The following is an 18530-nucleotide window of genomic DNA, read 5'->3' on the forward strand; positions in this document are numbered from 1 at the left end:
CTCTTTTAGAGAATCTATATGGTTACGCTTTGCTTGTTGCTTAAGCTTAGCTGCAAGCAGCCGATTCGCTTTATTCCCTTTAGAGTAGTAGTACTGTTTAGTGTGCATTATTCCATAGGCTGCCCGGCCCATGTGGTGGGCTTCGAGTGATTTTTGCGCTATACGAACCTCCCTAAGGGAGCGCCGAGAAGCCTTTTTCCTATGTGCCTCCTCTGCCACTTGGAGCTTCAATTCCAGCTGAGCTTGGACTTGCTTCTGAACTTTCCTCCTTTCTATTGCCTGGGTTATGACTTGACCCCTAATGACAGCTTTCGCCGCGTCCCAAACCATTGCATAATCTAACTCCCTGGTGTCGTTAAAAGTATTGAGTTATGCAATCTGAAATGCATGAGTAGGCCTGAGGGTCTCCCAGAATGAGCTTATTCAGGCGCCAGGCCCGGGGGGTCTCTGGGGATGTGTTAAATGGAGACATGGTCACCAGCACTGGAGCATGGTCAGATAAGGCTTTCGGGAGGATCTCTATGCCCATGGTGTGAGGGATAAAAGTATCTGAAAGGAAGAACATATCTAACCTAGAAAACCCCATGTGCACTGCAGAGTAAAAAGTGTAATCTCGCTCCACTTGGTGGAAGAAGCGCCAAGCCTCTATCAACGAGTGTTCCCAAAGGAGGGAAGTGAGTGCCACAAAGTTTTTCTTGTTGGCTGAGGTCGGGGGGAGGGATTTATCCTCCAGCGGGTTAATCACTGCATTAAAATCTCCACCAATTATGAGATCTCCCTCAGCCTGCTCATATAATGTTTTGTATATAGAGGCAAAAAACAAGTCCTGATGAACATTAGGTGCATATAGCGATAACAGGGTTACCTTCTTCCCATATAGCGTGGCCACTACAAGAACATACCTCCCCCCTCCATCTTGCAGGGTCTTATGAACCTTTAGAGGTGTCCCTTTTCGAACCAAGATGGCCACACCACGTCTTTTCACCCCTGAGGAAGCACACAATTTGACAGGCTAGAGTTTATCATTCAAGCGAAATTCATCAGTGGGCAATAAATGTGTTTCCTGCAAAAATAATATTGTGGGGTTGTATGTCGCCAATCGGTGAAATAAAGCTTTCCGCTTTAATGGGGTATTGAGGCCCTGCACATTAAGGGTGAGACAAATTACACTCGGAGCAGCCATTCCGATGTTCGCTTTAGTTCTTCACAAACTTGACCCATTTGACAATTCATACAGGGCACTGTATTCCGCCCAAGAGGCACCATAATTCCTCCACAATCATTAAGAGTTTGCAACGTGACCTCCAATGAAGCACTTAGCTCATTCCAGATTGCCCAAATCATGAAATAAATTGATACTCTGTTCACTAATCTTAACAAAGAAATAATGTATTCTCAACTCTACAGATTAAATCGATCACTACTGAGGAAATGGATTTCAGAACATTATAATAAAGGCTTGCAACACAAACTTGTAGTTAAACGATAGTCGCAGAAGCTATCAAAAGGCATTTAAAAAAGCTAATCATTTTACACAAAAGAATGCTTTTACCCTTAAAGAGAAACAACATCAAGCCAATACAAAAATTGTATATTTTATTTAAACACGTATGGGCCAACAAATAAACTTATATGAAAATCCAAATTGGCATACATTACAAGACCGAAAATTGAAATGAATAAAGAGGCTCGTCTATTTGAATACAAAAATATGCATTTGGGAAATATGTTAATGAAAACAGATCTTTGTAAACAACATGATAGCCAAGCAGTAGTAGAGACAACGATGGGGGCATTCCTCTATTAGAATTGCTCCACTTTTAACAAGATTTTAAAAGAAGAAGCATTTAATCACTGATTAAATTGAAAAAAGTGTTTGTGAATTTGTTTACTGATTTTTGTAATATATCTGATCCAATGCCTTCGATATAAATATACATGGGGAAAACCACCAGGAAAATAAGGAAACTGGATACAGGAACATATTTTGACAAAAGAACAACAAGCATGAAATTGATAGTAGTGAGACATTTTAATGCATTCAAACCTAGTGCATCATAAGCATTCGAGTTTCTAAATCTAGACAAACAATGACCTTTTGAAAAACACAATGGGCCTCATTACAAGTTTGGCGGACCCTGTATTTCTCCATTGCCAGGGGCCGGAAACCTTTACTCCGCATTCCCATTTGAGTTCCATAGGGCTCAATGGGAATGGGGAGGCCGGTAGCACCGGCACCATTTAGAATGTACCGGCACCATTCAGAATGGTGCCGGTACTACTGGCAGTGTCTACTCGTAGGTGCCGGTACGCCCGCCAGGTCCGACCTGGTGGGCGAAAAGGTACATGCGAGCAGAACTCTTAGTTTGCCGGTCCAGTAACTACAGTACCGGCAAGCTTACCGGTACCGTAGTTACCAGACTGGCAAACTTGTAATGAGGCCCAATGATTTTTTGAAGCGTAATGTGTTTTTATGAACATAAGCTGATGAATTGACTGAAAGAATGGGATGGAGAACATACAAAATAATGGACATTTTTGCAACTACAGGTACGAAAATGCACAGTAGAATATGTTGGTTTGTAGCACGTTGTTGAGATGGATTTCTAGAATCTAGCCTGGTGGACAGATTTTAGGAATCCACCCCAGTTTTAGTGAACAGGGGAACTCTGGAGGGTTAGCCAAACCCAATTAAGGTAAGCGTGGAGAATGGTCAAGGCTTAATCTGTGGAGAAAGTGAGTAGGGCCAGTGGGCCACAAAGTGAAGCACACAATAATTCAATTTAGACAGTTAAGTACACAAATACTCTATTATAGGCCCAAAAACACACACTTAGTAGGTAGTAATATCACACTAACTTCAATTAACAAACATATATACAGTCACCTTTTAGGTTTGTAGGAATGCATACAATAACTTAGACAATTAAAAGAATGTAAGTAGTGATGCAGTAGAATGAAACCAGTTCATAAGAATTATGCCCCAACTTCATAAATCCAATTCTTATGATGTATGGGGCGTTGTGCCCAAAAGTCACAAAGCTTTTTCCTAGGAAAGGGGACAATTGTAGGAAGAGTTCTCATGGTGGTGAAAATGCTCCAGAAAATATTCAACAAGTTACAGGTATGTAAAATATTGTTCCTATGCTTCAGATACCAGCTTTTAGATCTGATGATCAAAAAGCGATAGAATGGAATAAAAAAGTGTATTCTAAGGTTTATTGTAAGGAGATCAGAGGGAGGTGAATGCCTTGCAACTACTTACCCCCCGACTCTGATTTTCCCAGATGACTAGATATGTCAACCAGGAGGGTGACTGAAGGTAGCTTTTCCCGCCATTGGATCCAGTAGAAGATGCCCAGGAGCTGCATGTGCAAGAATTCTTCTGGTCAATCCCAGGAGCGGAGTGAAACCCTTTGTGAAGAGGAAATGCAGAAGGCACTAATCCAGACCTCTTCAGGACACTTCAACAAAAAGGGTAAGGCGAGTTCCAGTGACAGCAGGAGTCTTTACAGTCTTGGTTGAAGAAGACCTTCCAGAGTAGAATGCAATGATGCTGGGAAGCTGAAACGTGGCAGGAAGGCAACTTGTGGCATGAGCTGGCAGCCACCGAAGTTCCAGCAACGAACACGGAACTGTGACGATTCTACTGAGGTTGCTGTGAGAAACCGGATTGCATTATCTACCTACTCCCTCAGGATCTTCCATTCAGGTGGCCAGGGAAGGGCCATCGCTTTTGGATCCTGACCCTGGGGGTGGACAAGCAAGGATCACCTGAGTGGAGGGTCACAAGGAATTGGGAGTAGGATACCCAAGGGCAAGACACGGTACTCCCCCAGCCCAAGTAATACAGCAACCCACTCTCCCTCAGCCTTCATGGGGTGTTTTCTTTTTTTATAAAATTTTTTATATATTCAATGCATCAACGTTTAATATTCGGCATAGTGCTACATCATCTTGCTCCTATATTAATTGCTGCGTAAGGGAATAGTTTCTTACCTGTAACTCCATTTCTCCAGCATTGGTATATCACATGCTTAGAATATTCCCCGTCGACAGACTGGGAACCCTCGGTACGCTTTGACACTTTTGTGTCCTATCTACGTCGTTTTGGGCCCGCGCACGCATGCTCCACTAGGACGTAGCGGTATAAAAGCCCCGCCCCCGCGGCTCCCTTCAGATTTCGACCCCTCCAAAGCAGAATGGGGGAAAACTAGATATACAAGACGATTGCATTCCGGGCAGGCCGGCGGGCGCATGTGAATCCATGAAAGATACCAATGCTGGAGAAATGGAGTTACAGGTAAGAAACTATTCCCTTCTCCAGCATTGGATCTTTCATGGATTTACATGCTTAGAATAGAATGCACAGCAGTGATCCTGAAAAAGAGGAGGTGTGAATACAATCCGGCACCCTTCTAAGCATATGTATAGAGAACCACGCTTACGTAGGATGCCAATTTAAAATGCGCAACAGTACATGCACAGATCAATACCTATATACACATATATAAATATATATATACATCCTTATATACATCCATATATACATATGTCAAAATAAGCACAGACCCTTCTTGAAAAGGACTTACCTTATTGAAACAGATGGTGTAAGACTGCTCTTCCCATTTGTATTTCGTCCGCATGCTGCCGTTCGAGGCAGTAGTGGCGGGTAAATGTGTGAGGCACTGACCATGCCGCCGCCTGGAAAATGTCTGTCAGCGGGATTCCTGCCCACAACGCCGTCGACAACGAAGTTGCCCTTGTGGAATGAGCTCTCGGACGCCCTTGTAGCGGTTTTCCCGCTTTTGAATGACAGAAGGCAATCGTCGACGAGACCCATCGGGCCAGTCCCTGCTTTGAAATTGCTTTTCCTTTCGCCGAAGGACCATATGCAACAAAGAGCTGTTCCATAGATCTAAGCTGCTGAGTCCGATGAAGGTAAAAAATTTTAAAGCTCTCTTGACGTCCAAGGTATGTAGGACTTTTTCCGCAGCCGATGAGGGGGTCGTGAAAAAGGTGGGCAGGACAATTGATGAGTGCTTATGATAAGCCATAGGAACTTTTGGAATGAAACGAGGATTCGTTGACAGAACCACTTTGTCCTTAAAAAACCTTAGGTACGGAGGGTCTATGACCAACGTTTGCAACTCCGAGATCCGCCTAGCTGATGTTATAGCTATTAGAAAGGCCACTTTCCATGACAAGAACTTCATCGACGATGTGGCCATTGGTTCAAAGGGTGGTTTCATTAACCCTGCTAGCATCATATTAAGGCTCCACGTTGGTGGAAAACGTTTAACCGGAGGGAACGTCCGGAACAAACCCCTCATGAAGTGTTTCACCAACCTGTCACTAAACAAGGGAGACGACTTCCTTCTCCTCGTGAACCTAGAGATGGCCGCCAGGTGTACCTATATTGATGAAAAAGATAATCCGCTCTTCGCTAGGTGTAGCAGATACGGCAGAAGCTGTTCCGGAGTGACCCTTAGAGGTTGCACTCCCGTCTGTCCTTGACACCACATACAGAACCTTCTCCACTTACACTTGTACGACTTGTTGGTGGAAGGGGCTCGCGCTGCTTGCAGGATCCTCCGACAGTCCGACGAAATGCTCAAGGCACCAAATTCCGAAAAGTCAGGAGCCAAGCTGTGAGATTGAGACTGTCTGGATTGTGATGCCAAACTGTTCCCTCGTCCCGGGACAGGAGATTGGGAACCTTCGGGAACGTTACTGGTTGATCCACTGACAGGTGAAGCAGGTCGGAAAACCACGGCTGCCTCGGCCAACACGGTGACACTAAGATGACCCGGCAGCTGTACCTGCGTATCCACTGCAGAGTTCTCCGTATTAGAGGGAACGGAGGGAAGGCGTAGAGAAACTTGTTCATCCACGGGAAGGAGAACGCTTCCCCCAGAGAGCCTTCCTGTGGCCACCTGCTGGCATACATTTCACACTTCTTGTTCCTCTTCGCAGCGAAGAGATCCAGCGGAGGTCGTCCCCATTTCTCGAAGACCTTCGACAACTGAACGCTGTCTACCTCCCATTCGTGAATTTGGTCCATATTTCTGCTGAGTGAGTCCGCTTGCTCGTTCCGTACACCCGGAATATGATGAACTACTATGGCTATGTTGTGTTTCAGAGCCCAATGCCACACCTTCTGAGCCTCGGTGGAAAGGGTTCTGGATCGCGTGCCCCATTGCTTCCTCAAGTAAAACATTGCCGTCGTGTTGTCTGTCAATATTCTCACTATGGACCCTCTGATGTGCGGCAGGAACGACTTCAGGCCCAGTGCACTGCTCTCAGTTCCAGAACGTTGATGTGCAGGAGAGATTCCCTCCGAGACCAACGACCTAGCGTTTGTAGAGTGCCCATGTGTGCTCCCCAGCCTGTCAGGGACGCGTCCGTCACTATGGTTAGCCGAAACTCCGGCTCCTGTAGGGGTACCCCTCTGGATAGATTCTGGAAGCTCTGCCACCACTGAAGAGCTAGGAGGAGCTCGTCGTCGTCGACGGTCAGTCTGTCCGACCAGAGCCCTTGGGCCTGCGTCCACCGGTCCGCCAGAAACTCTTGAACCGGCCTCATGAACAGGCGGCAGTTGACCACCAGAGGAATGCGGGACGCCATAGCGCCCAGAATTGACATATTTTCTCACTGACAGTCTGGTATTGATTTTCAGATGACCTGCCAATCGATTGAGTTTGGTGATTCTGTCGAGGGATGGCTTCACTAACCCTGACTGGGTCTCGAACTGTGCACCCAGGAACACCAAGCTTCTCGACGGCGTTAACGAGGATTTCTCGAAGTTTACCGCAAACCCCAGCCATTGTAAGAGGTGCATGGTGGCCTGCAAACCTGTGTGAGTCGACATAGATGAGGACCCCCTCAACAACCAGTCATCGAGATACAGGTATACATGATGGCCTTGCCTTCTCAGCCAGGTCGTCACCGGGGCCAAACATTTCGTGAACGTTCTGGGAGAGGATTTCAGCCCAAAAGGAAGTACTGCGAACTGGTAGTGAGTCCGCCCTACCACAAACCTTAGGAACTTTTTGTGTCGCCGGCACATCGGTATGTAGAAGTACGTGTCCTGCAGGTCCAGAGACGCCAGAAAGTCCCCTTCTTGAACTGACCGGATCACTTCTTGGAGCGTGAGCATTTTGAATTTTAGGCTTTTCAACGTTTTGTTTAGATCGCACAGGTCTAGAATGGGACACCACTTTCCGTTTGGTTTTTTCACCACAAAGTATCGGGAATAAACCCCTTGACCCCTCTGTGATGACGGAACCAATTCTATAGCACCTTTTTGTAGCATAAGTGCTACTTCCTGCTGCAACACGCTCAGATGGGGTTGAGCTACTAACGCTGGTAGAATGTGCGGAGGGTTGTTTTTGAATTGCAGGGAATGTCCGTATTTTACAGTGTCCAACACCCATCGATCCGTTGTTATTTGCTCCCCTTCGTTGATGTAGCACGATACCCTGACTCCCAGAACGTTCCGATGCCCGTCATTGCTGGTCCTTGGTCTGCTTATCCCTCGTCGACGACAAGTAACCTGTTCTCTTCTTGGGGGCCTGGTAGTCCCGGCGTCGTTTTGCCGCTTGAGAACCCCGTCTGTATCCCTGGGAGGGGTATGCTGGCCTACTGAAGGATCTGTCTCTCGAGAATCTGGAATTTCCCCGATGTTCCCCTGAAGGGACAAAAAGACCGGAAACTTCAACCACTTTGGAGGGCCCCCAAGGAACGCGCCATGTCCGAGTCCTCTTTCATGCCTTTCAGGGCCTCGTCCACCTTCTCACCTAACAGAAGGTCTCCCTCAAAAGGCATATCCAGCACCTTGTATTGCACCTCTGGTCGGAAGTTGGTGCATTTCAGCCATGCCTGCCTTCGGAGAACCACACCGTTATTCACCTGCTTAAACCCCGATTCCGCGAGGTCCACCGCAATTTTTATGGCATGATTGGAGGCCTCTTCACCTTCCCTGACCAGTAACATCGCCGCCTTACGATGTTCTTCCGGAAGATGCTCCAGCATAGGAGCTAGTCGGTGCCACATCTCCCTGTCGTATCTGGCTACTATGGCCAGATAATTGGCCGCTTTCACTGTCATAGCACCTACCGACAGCACTTTTTTGCAGAAAGCATCCTGTCTTCTGGCATCACTTTCCGGGGGGGGGGGTCGTGCACTTGTTCTGGGCCCTCGCCTTTCTCGCCGTCGCTGCCGACACCACTGAGTCAGGAGTTGGTTGGGAGGAGAGACACTTGGGGGTAGCCTCTGGAGCCTTAAATTTTTTCTCCAGACAACCTTTTATCGCCGGTTCCAAGAAAGGGTGGCGCATGGTCTGTAACCCCTCCTGCCACACATGATCCAGGATGGGTATTGAAAACACCGACCTTCTCCTCTTTCCCATGTGGTTGAAAAGAAAACAGTCCTTTTTCTCCTCTTCCTGGGCCAGTCCGAATTCTGTACAAGCCTTGGCCATCATGGTGTGAAATGACCCAATGTCGTCCGGGGGAGACGGCTGAGCCGGGCTTCTCTGGGTTTCTAATTCTTCTTCGGACTCCCAGGTTGGGTCCCTGGAGGGGAAAAGCGAGACATCCGATAAGGCTCTACTGTCCGAGTCCGAATCCATCAGCTCTCCTTCCTCGCGGCGTTGAGCCGACGGGTCTCCACCCTCTGGCAATGCCGTGGGGGTTGACGGAGGTGGCCGACGAGACGGGCCCTGGTCGTCGATGGCCGATCTAGCCGGAGTTGCTTGAGGTAGTCTCTCGTCCAGTGTCTTCAGCAATGTTTGTAATGTGGATAAGACCTCCAGCGACAAGAGGGACTGCGGATTGAGAAGAGGGGTAGACCCCGGAATGCTCCCGGAGAGAGGCCTGGTAATCCCTCGTAACCCGAGGTCTGCAGGGCCAGCTACTCTCACATCTTCATCTCCCGAGGACACCGACAAGGCCTCTTTCTGCAGTAGTGTCTCCGGCAAAACTGGGTCGTATACCTCTGGTCGCCAGGCCTCTTGCGGGATCTCCGTTGATGAAGCTACAGCTGGCCCTGTCGTCGACGTCGTCGTTACTGTCTGCGGTCCAAGAACGGTTGAGACCAATTGTGTTAGTGGCAGAGAAGTGGTCGATGACTGCCCTGCCGTCGACGACGGTGGTGGTCGTGCAGGTCCCCGAGGCGTTCCCGCCTTTTCCGAACTCGACCTACGCTTCTCTGCCTCTCGACTCGAGGTCGATCTATGATGATTGGCCGCGGAGGATTAAGATTTTTCTTTTCGGTCTTTCTTCGTCGAAGATGAGGATGACGAGGCTTTCTTCCACGAAGACTCCTTAGAATGGCTTCTCGATGATTCCTTCTCCGCCAGTCGTAATTTCTTCACCGGGGGTTCCGACGATGTCGAGCGGCGCAGGACCCCTGAAGATTTTGACACTGAGGCCACGCTGCACATGGAACCCACCTCCGAAGGCGGGTATGCCCCCGCTCCATCGTTTAACCATGGCACAAGTCTTCAACTTCGATCTTTAAGAGTCTTCTGGGAGAAGCTTTTACATATGTCGCACTTGTCTGCCGAATGATGAGGGTGTAGACAATATATGCAATCCATATGTCCATCCCCCTCGTACACCTTCTTCAACCCGCATGTAGCGCACAGGCGGAACAGCGCTTTCCCTCACATCAGGAGAAACTCCAACAGCACAACCTAGACAAAATAGTAGACTACACGAGGTGCTCCTACTACTTTGGAGACAGTTGAAATCTGAAGGGAGCCGCGGGGGCGGGGCATTTATACCGCTACGTCCTAGTGTGGCATGCGTGCGCGGGCCCAAAACGATGTAGATAGGACACAAAAGTGTCGAACGTTTTCCAATGGCAAAAGGCTTTATAAGCGTACCGAGGGTTCCCAGTCTGTCGACAGGGAATATTCTAAGCATGTGAATCCATGAAAGATGCAATGCTGGAGAACTGTCAATTCTTCTTAAATTTCAGGAGCGTCTGCAGTATTGTCCTTTAATGCATTGAGTTTTATCTTTTAATGTTAACAAACCGTGAGCCCAACAGTAGCTCATTAATCATAAACATCGTAATCAGAATTTTTTTTTAAACAACTTTATTGAATTTTCAACAATAAAACAAGGCAAATGGTAATCAATAAGGCATCACAATAAAGGATCTGGTGGTTTACCCTCCCTGCCCCCTCCCTCCCCTCCCATTCCCAAGACCACGGGCAGTTCATCAGTGTTCTTCGTGTCAATTCACGAGCCAGGGCTATCGCTTTCGTCTGAGGTGCTGTCCCCCGCAGTGGGGTAAAGTAACGGTGTTGTTAGCGCCACCCAACGTTGTAGTTCTGCGCTGGAGTCTAGTCTCTGTTCCTGAATTGCTCTTTCCTATGCTCCGGTCTCGGCAATTATCCATCTTCTGAGGTCTCCCCACCACTGTGCCTCGCTAGGGCTCTTTGGGCTTTTCCATCCCATGGCTATGCGTCTTTTCGCAGTGATGTATATCAGGTCTTTGAGTCTGTTGAGAGGTTTATTTTTGCTGCTGCGTTTTTAATTGCCTAAGATACAGGCCTCTGGCCTATGGGTTTCCACTTCGATGTCTGCCGTGGCAAACCTTTCTTTTACTTGGCTCCAGAAACCCTCTATGAGTGAACAGCTCTAGAACATATGCGTCATCCCGGCCTCCGGTTCGTTGCATTTGGGGCACACCTGTATTCCCGCACCTTTGAACTTCGATATGGCTTCTGGCGTGAGGTAGGCCCTGTTGGTAATGTACAATTGAATGAGTTGTAAGCAGGCATTCCTTGAAGTTCTTTTGTGGTAGTGGGTAATCTTTTCCCATTCTTTGTCCTCGAATTCTAGGCCCAGTTCGCACTCCCATTTCACCTTGCATTTGAGGTCGTTCCTCGTGGTACCTTGCAGCAAGGCATCGTATAGTCGTGAGGTTTCGTGGTCTCCCTCGGCGGTGTTCAACATGGTTTCTATGGTCTCTAGGTCCGTTGCCGGATTAGCCGCCTCGGGCCATCTGTCTTCCATGGCTCGGATTACTGCTCTATGGAGCAAGAACTGACCTGCAGGAAGCCCTGTGGCCTCGCAGAGCTCAGTGAACGTTAAGATCTCGTGTTGTGGAGCCAGGTCTCCGAATGTGGCCACACCGTATGGCTCCCATTGGGTGCGCACCTCCTGATGTTCCCATGCGCGTTTGCCCATGATTGCCGCCATGGGGATTTGTGGCGAGTATGGGTCCGCCGTTCCGACCATTTTGCAGGCCCGTTTCCAAAGTCGAATCTCCAATTTGGCTATGTATGGGTAGTGTCGTGTAATACTCTCCTCAGCCCAGAGCAGGTCTCTGAGTAATATGCGGGGCAGGGCAGGCTGGAGGAGTCGGGTGTCCGTCGTACTTTCATCAGCCATCCATTGCATCACGTGCTGCAGCTGGCTAGCAAGGTAATACAGTTCAAAGGTGGGAACTTTCAATCCCCCCTTCTCGTAGGGCCTTTGAAGTGTTTCTAGCGCCACCCTGTGTCTACCGCCCTGCCAGAGAAATCTCCTGCACAGTTTATTCAGATTTCTGAAGAATGAAGAGGGGATGTAGAAAGGGACATTGGTAAAGTAGTGTAAGAGGCGGGGGAGTGCGACCATTTTAAGGAGGCCTGCCCTACCGGCCACAGAGAGCGGAAGTGTGCTCCAGAATTCCATGGACTTCTCGAGGGAGTCCCTAGCCCTCACTGTATTAAGTATATATTCAGTGTATGGGTTCCGGTGTATGGCGATTCCTAAATATCTGAAGGGTGTCGTTTTCCATTGGAGGTCTAGGGGGGGCAGAGACCTGTATTCAGCATTATGTAGAGCAGCGAGGGGGTAGAGGCAAGGTTTATCTCTATTGATCTGGATCCCTGTAAATTTGTGGAATCCATCCAGGGTCTCAAGGATATAGGGCAGGAGGTGTTCGGGATTGTGGAGATATAATAATGTCTCATCAGCGTACATGGAGACCAGGTGGGTCACTCCGTCTATTTAAATACCCCTGTCTCCGTATTCCTGTCTAAGGTAGGCAGCCACAGGTTCGGTGGCGATGATATATAACATGGGGGAAAGTGGGCATCCCTGCCGGGTGCCTCTACGGAGGGGCCACTTGCCAGAGTATGTCTTGTTGGTGCGCACCCTGGCGGTCGGGTTGGTGTAGACCAACTGGGTCCATTTCAAAAAGACTGGTCCTATCCCCATTTTTACCATGGTGGCATACAGCCACTTCCAGCGCACCGAGTCGAAAGCTTTGGTGGCGTCCTTCGAAGCCACAGCATACTTTTGAGGACTAGGTTCAGTGCTATAGATGACGTGGTGTAACCTACGCAGGTTCTCGGTGATAGAGCGCCCAGGGACATAGCCCGTTTGATCTCTATAGAATAATTGGGGGATTACCCTACGCAGTCTATTCGCTAATAAAGCAGTCAAGATTTTACTGTCTACATTTAGCATGGAGAGGGGCCTGTACGAGCCACAGTCGGTTCCATCCTTACCAGGTTTGAGTACGGGGATAATTACAGCTTACCTCATGGATTTGGGGAGGGTACCGTGTTCGTAGGCCTCGCAGGGGGGCCAGGGTCTCCTCATACGACTTGTAAAACTCCCCAGGAAGGCCATCCATGCCAGGGGTTTTCCCTGATGGTAGGGATCTAATAACCACCTTTACTTCGTCCACTGTAATGGGCTCGTCTAGGGACTCCGCTAACTGTGGATCTAATCGGGGTAGCTCGATGATGTCTAGGATATCTTCGATTTCAGTGTCAGTGGGGGGCGAGGTCTCAGAGTAAAGGTCGCAATAAAAGTTAGAGAAAACAGTTAATCTCAGTTTGGGTGTGAGCTGTGGTACCATTGGGCTTGAGTATATGACAGATGGGGGTTCGGGGGGGTCTCCCTCTTATAGAGCCAGGCCAAGAGTTTACCGGGTTTGTCTCCCAGGGCGTGAGTTCTCTCAATGTACTTGGCGTAGCTCAATTTACCCAGGGATTCCCAGCGAGTTAGACAAGTTTGTTTCAATTCAGTTATTTTCTGCAAGTGTTCAGGGGACGAGTCAGCTCTGCTCTCCAAATTCCCCAACTCTTTTTCAGAGCTTCCCAACGAGGCAACGATGGATATCTGAGCCCCCCCTATGGTTGCAATCATCTCTCCCCTCATAACCACCTTGTACGCCTCCCATGCCGTGCTCACATAATCTACGCTATTCAAATTCCTCTGCCAATATTCCTCGGTGCAGTCCTTTATACGCTCACGAAAAGCTGTCTAGTAGGGCCTCGGCTCGAAGCCTCCAGGTAGGCACTGGTGGTCTGGGGGGGGGGACACTTCCCAAGTGGCCACTAACGGAGAGTGGTCGGACAGCACCTGCGGCAGGTACTGTGTGTCGCTGAACATGGCTTGTTGCTCTTGGCTTATAAAGAGGTAATCTAACCTGGTGTAAACGGAGTGGGGCGAAACATCGTAATCAGAATAACATGTCCTTTATCCCCCCTCGCACTCCTCCCTTTTAATATAACACTTGATGGACATGACTCAAATCTATCTTGTCGGATGGTCACATAGTACTTTGTTTACCTTATATAGGGCATTGCACTGTGTGCTCAGAGTACGTTTATATTTTTGAGCATAAACGGTTTGTGAAAGTATTGCTTTTTATCCCTAACATATTCATGAAAAGGTAGCCAGGTTTTCAGGAATTTGTGGTACATCCCAGCTTTAAGAGCGCACTTTCTCCATTGCCAGTACCCCCCAGATCGTGACCCACCAGCACGCTACCGCAGGGCCTTTTGGTATTTTCCAACTTTGAGCTAGGGTCATGCGGGCTGCCATTAATAGGTGCGTGATGAGTGCTGCGGTTCCTCCTGTTGACGCATATACCCCTTCCACTTATGCCCCCAAAAGTACTACCACTGGTGAATCGGGCAGGTGCATCCCTGTAATCTTTCTAATATGGGCTAGAATTTCTTTCCAAAATATTTTGGCTTTGGGGCATGTCCACCACGTGTCCCAGGGTTCCTAGTTCCCCACATCTCCTCCAACATTGGGGTGAATGGTCGTTGTTCATAGCATGCAACCTTTGGGGCATTAGAAACTGATTTTATAGGCCGATTCTTTAATAGCTGTGCATTTAGACGATTTCTGCGCCCTTCTGCAAATTTGCCCCATTCCTCTTCCATAATGTCAACCCCCAATTCCGTACCCCATTTAGTCATGTACGCTAGGTCCTGTGTATTGTGTTATATCCAATAGCCTGTTAAATCTTGAGATCCCTTTTGTAGTTGTCCATTTGTGCATGGTCAGTTTGAATCCTAGCAGCGTACTTTTACCTGCTTTCTTCACTCCTCCCCACCCCCCTGGGAAATCCAGTGTGTACTTTGGATGTATTTGTACCTTTCCCCTTCCCCCATATGGAATTTGCGCTTGCATTCTTCAAAGAGGAGTGGGTTGCCATCCTGGTAGAAGTCCTCTACCTTCAGGGTATCACCTCCCTCCCATCTGTCCCAATAGGCTATCTTTATTCCGGGGTTAAAATCTGCATTATAACACATCGGACTGTGTGGGCCCAATCCTGGAGTGATTTTCCCCCATTTTAGCGCTAAGTCCCATTTGCATAGCAAGTCCATTGTTGCTTTCAGTAGTTGACCCCCTGCTGTTCTATTTCGGTTGTGCAAAGATCATAACACCCCTAACAGGGATAGTGGTTTCTTCCTGCTCGATCTTACTCCAACCTTTATGCGAATTTGTGTTCGACCCACTTAACATGGGTGTGATGTGGGATGATGAGATATATCTTTTCACATCGGGGGCTCCCAGTCCTCCATTCCAAAGAGGGCGGAGGAGTATCATTCTCTGCATTCGGGGTTTCTTTTTATGCCAAATAAAACTAAAGATCTCTTCTTGTAGGGTTTTAATCATCTTGGCCAGTATGTTTATGGGGAGGGAGCTAGTGGAATACAGTAGTCAGGGATAACTATTATTTTAACCGTGGCTATTCTAGCAAAACACAAGAGTTTCTGTGCGTCCCATCTATGTAGGTCCTCTCAAAGCGCCTTCCAGAGAGGGGGGATATTTGCCCTATATAGTGTCTCATAGCTTTTGGTTAGCTTTACCCCCAAGTATTCCAATTCATGATCTTCCCAGGATAGTGGGTGTCCCATGCTCAGTTCTTGAATTTCGGTTCGGTCCTACATTATATTAAGGGCTTTAGATTTGTTATAATTGATCTGGAACCCCGAGACCTCTGCAAATTCCCGTAATCTGCTCACTACTTGCGGCAGGGACTGTTTTGTGTTGCTGAAGAATACATCTGCATAAAGGGCTAATTTATGCGTTCCCCCTTTGGATTTAAGCACTTTAATTTTAGGATCCTGCCAGATTGTAGCTACAAATGGTTCCATTGCCATGGCAAAAATTAGGGGTGACAATGGACATCCCTGTCGGGTCCCCCTCTGAATTTCAATCTGTTCAGTAAGCTTCCCATTTATCATGGATCTTGTGGATGCAGTTGAAAATTGGCTAATGCCATTCGTCAAAATGCCGCTCCACATCCGAATTTCCCAAGCACTCGTTCTAGGAACCCCCAGTCCAGGCTATCAAATGCTCGTCTTGCATCAAGTACCACTATTGAGAATTTCTGCTCTGCCCTTGTGCCTAGATCTATCAAATCTATAGCCCTTCTGATGTTATCTTGTGCATGCCTACCCATCACAAATCCTGCCTGTTCCTCGTGTTTAATCCTTGGTAATATCAGTGCCCGCCTCTGTGCCAGGATCCCCGCATAGTTTTTGCGTCGCTATTTAATAGAGCAATCGGGCGGTAATTGCTGCAATCAGTTTTGTCCTTCCCGTGCTTAGGGATCAGTACAGTGATGGACCTGCCCATGTCTTCTGTTACTGTCCCCTCCTCTCCAATTTTATTAAATAGTCTTGTCATAGGCAGAATTAATTGTGCCAGGAAGGTCCTATAATAGCCATTACTAAACCCACCCGGCCCAGGTGTTTTATTAGCGAGTAGCGTAGCATTAGCTTCATAAACTTCTTCCGCTGTTACAGGTTTCTTTTTCTTCCCCAGTCAGCTGTGGTATATTCACATTCCTAATATGGGATGTTTGGAGTGTCGTGTCTAGCTTCTCTTGTTTAGAAGTTTTGTATGAAACCTTTCCATCATTTCGTTTTTATCTTCCTCCACCACTTGTAGGTTACCCCCTTCATCTTGTAGTTGTGTGATTTGGTTGCAGGTCCAGTTCTTCCTTAGTTTTCCCGCCAATAATCGGTTAGCTTTGCCTCCCTGGGTATAATAGATTTGCTTAGTATTCAGCAAGGTTTGTGGTGAGGGTTCGGCTATGTGTGCCTCCATCTTGGCCCTCAATTTTCTCAAGGCTCGTAGTGATTTGATTGTTTGGTCTTCTGTTGTGCTTCAGCTAGTTGTATTCCCTTTTCTAGTTCGATTCTGGTTACCTCTCTGCTCTTGGCGTATGCGGATGCTTGTGCGATGAATTATCCCCCGATTACTGCCTTCCCCGTGTCCATATCACCAGCCAGTCGACCTCCCCCATATCATTCTTGTTAAAATAGTTGGTTATTTTTTCCATGTGTGCAATGTCTTTTAGGATAAACTCATTAAGTTTCCATTGTCTTCTGCCCATTCTGCTGTCCAGTTGTGATTCAATTTGTACTATCACCGGGCATATTTTATGCCAATGTTTATTTCTGTTAGACTATGGTATTAGGGTGGCTGATACTAGGATCATGTCTATGCGTGAATATCCCCTGTGCTCTGCTGAGTAATGGGTGTATTCCCTGTCATGATTATGGAAGAATCTCCAAGTTGAAGGAATTTCCCCAGGGCTTGTCGGTTCCTGCGATCATTATTGGAAAGGGGAAATGTCTTAATTAGACTGGAGTCCATCACACAGTTAAAGTCCGCCCCGGCCCTCACTCCAGCTACCTATTTTCTGCAGGGTTGTGTTCAAGAAGGCTTCCTGTTTATCATTTAGGCCGCACAGCGATACCAGTGTGTACATCTGTGTTCGCAGTGTGCCTTTGAGGACAAGATATCTCCCTTCTGGGTCCAAAAGTGTTTTTTAAACTGAAGTGCGGCTCCTAATAAAATTGCTACCCCTCTAGTCTTGGTTCCGCTTGATGCATAGTATTGCTTGGGATACGCTCGGTGTGCCATTCTCTTTTCATCTATGGGTAGTAAATGGGTCTCCTATAGGAACACCAATGACGCTTGTAGATCCCTTAGTCGCTTGAATATGGAGCAGCGTTTCATTGGCGAGTTCAGGCCCTGGTTGTTTAGGGTAACAATTTTCGTGTCAGCCATGTTTGTTTGTGTGTGCTTCTATAGTTTGTGTCCGCCTTGTGTCATACCTTCCTCCCAAAGGTGTGTGTGGAGTCATGTCTTCGTCCCCTATGTCTTTTAAAATACTGAACTTAAACCCCCTTAACTTTCTCAATTCATGCTTAACATGCATTTGTAATTGTATTTGGTCCATGTATTGAACCAACTGGGCCTTTGTCCGGCCTTCGCAATCCCCCCCCCCATTTCTTTTATAACATCTTAGACAACTTCAGCGTGATTCAATATTTCCCCATGGCAGCATATTTGCTTATCTTACTTGTGAATGTTCACCTTGTCCCATTAGGCATCTGTTCATGTATCTTCTCTGCGTTTTCCGCCCCTTCCCCTCCCTCTTGGGTAAGGGCCCCCCTGTCGCCACCCTTCCTTCTTGTTTATACGACCTGTCTGCTGATGCAGTTCTTTGTCAGGCTGCAAGTCTATTGACTGGGAGTTTCGTCCGTGCACATCAGGTCCAACGTTTCCTCCTCTTTTGTGATGTGATACGCCTTGTCTTGATATTCAAATTGTATCCCACAAGGGAAGGTCCATCTATATCTGATTCCTTTCTCTCGTAGTCAGCTGGTCAACACCCAAAGTCTCTTCCGCCTTATTAGAGTAGACTGTGCCATGTCCTGATAGAATGTAATGCGTGCGTCCTTCTATTGTATCGTTCCTATCCCTCTGACTGCTTTCATTATCCGCTCTTTCACGTGGAAGAAATGCACCCTTGTGATGACATCCGGGGTCAGGTTATTCTTTTGTTGATAGGCATTATATATCCTGTGAGTCCTAGCTGGGATGATGGGTTCACAGTCTACATCATCCAAAACCTGTTATATTGCGTGGACATTGTCTTGTAGTTCAGATTCCAAAATCGCTGTTGGTATGCCTCTAAGTCTGTAATTTCTTTGCAATCTATTTTCACTGTCCTCTTGCCTAGCCACCACCCAAGTCCATTTATTGTTCCACTGCTTCCATCAGTTTGGCCAGCTCTCCTTGTTCGTACCGCTGTTCACATAATGTCTCCGTTTCTTCAACTCTGTTCAATTGAGGATACTTGTTTGGTCTGTTCGGCAATGGATTTAGTGAAGCCAATGGCGCAGTCCTTATTTTCTTTTTGATCTCTGCCAGCATGTCCTGCAAGTCCGATCTTCTCGTGGGCGGATCTTCGATTTC

This window comes from Ambystoma mexicanum, chromosome 3p (genome assembly GCF_040938575.1).
Source record: "Ambystoma mexicanum isolate Mex_15411 chromosome 3p, UKY_AmexF1_1, whole genome shotgun sequence".
Lineage (NCBI taxonomy): Eukaryota > Metazoa > Chordata > Amphibia > Caudata > Ambystomatidae > Ambystoma > Ambystoma mexicanum.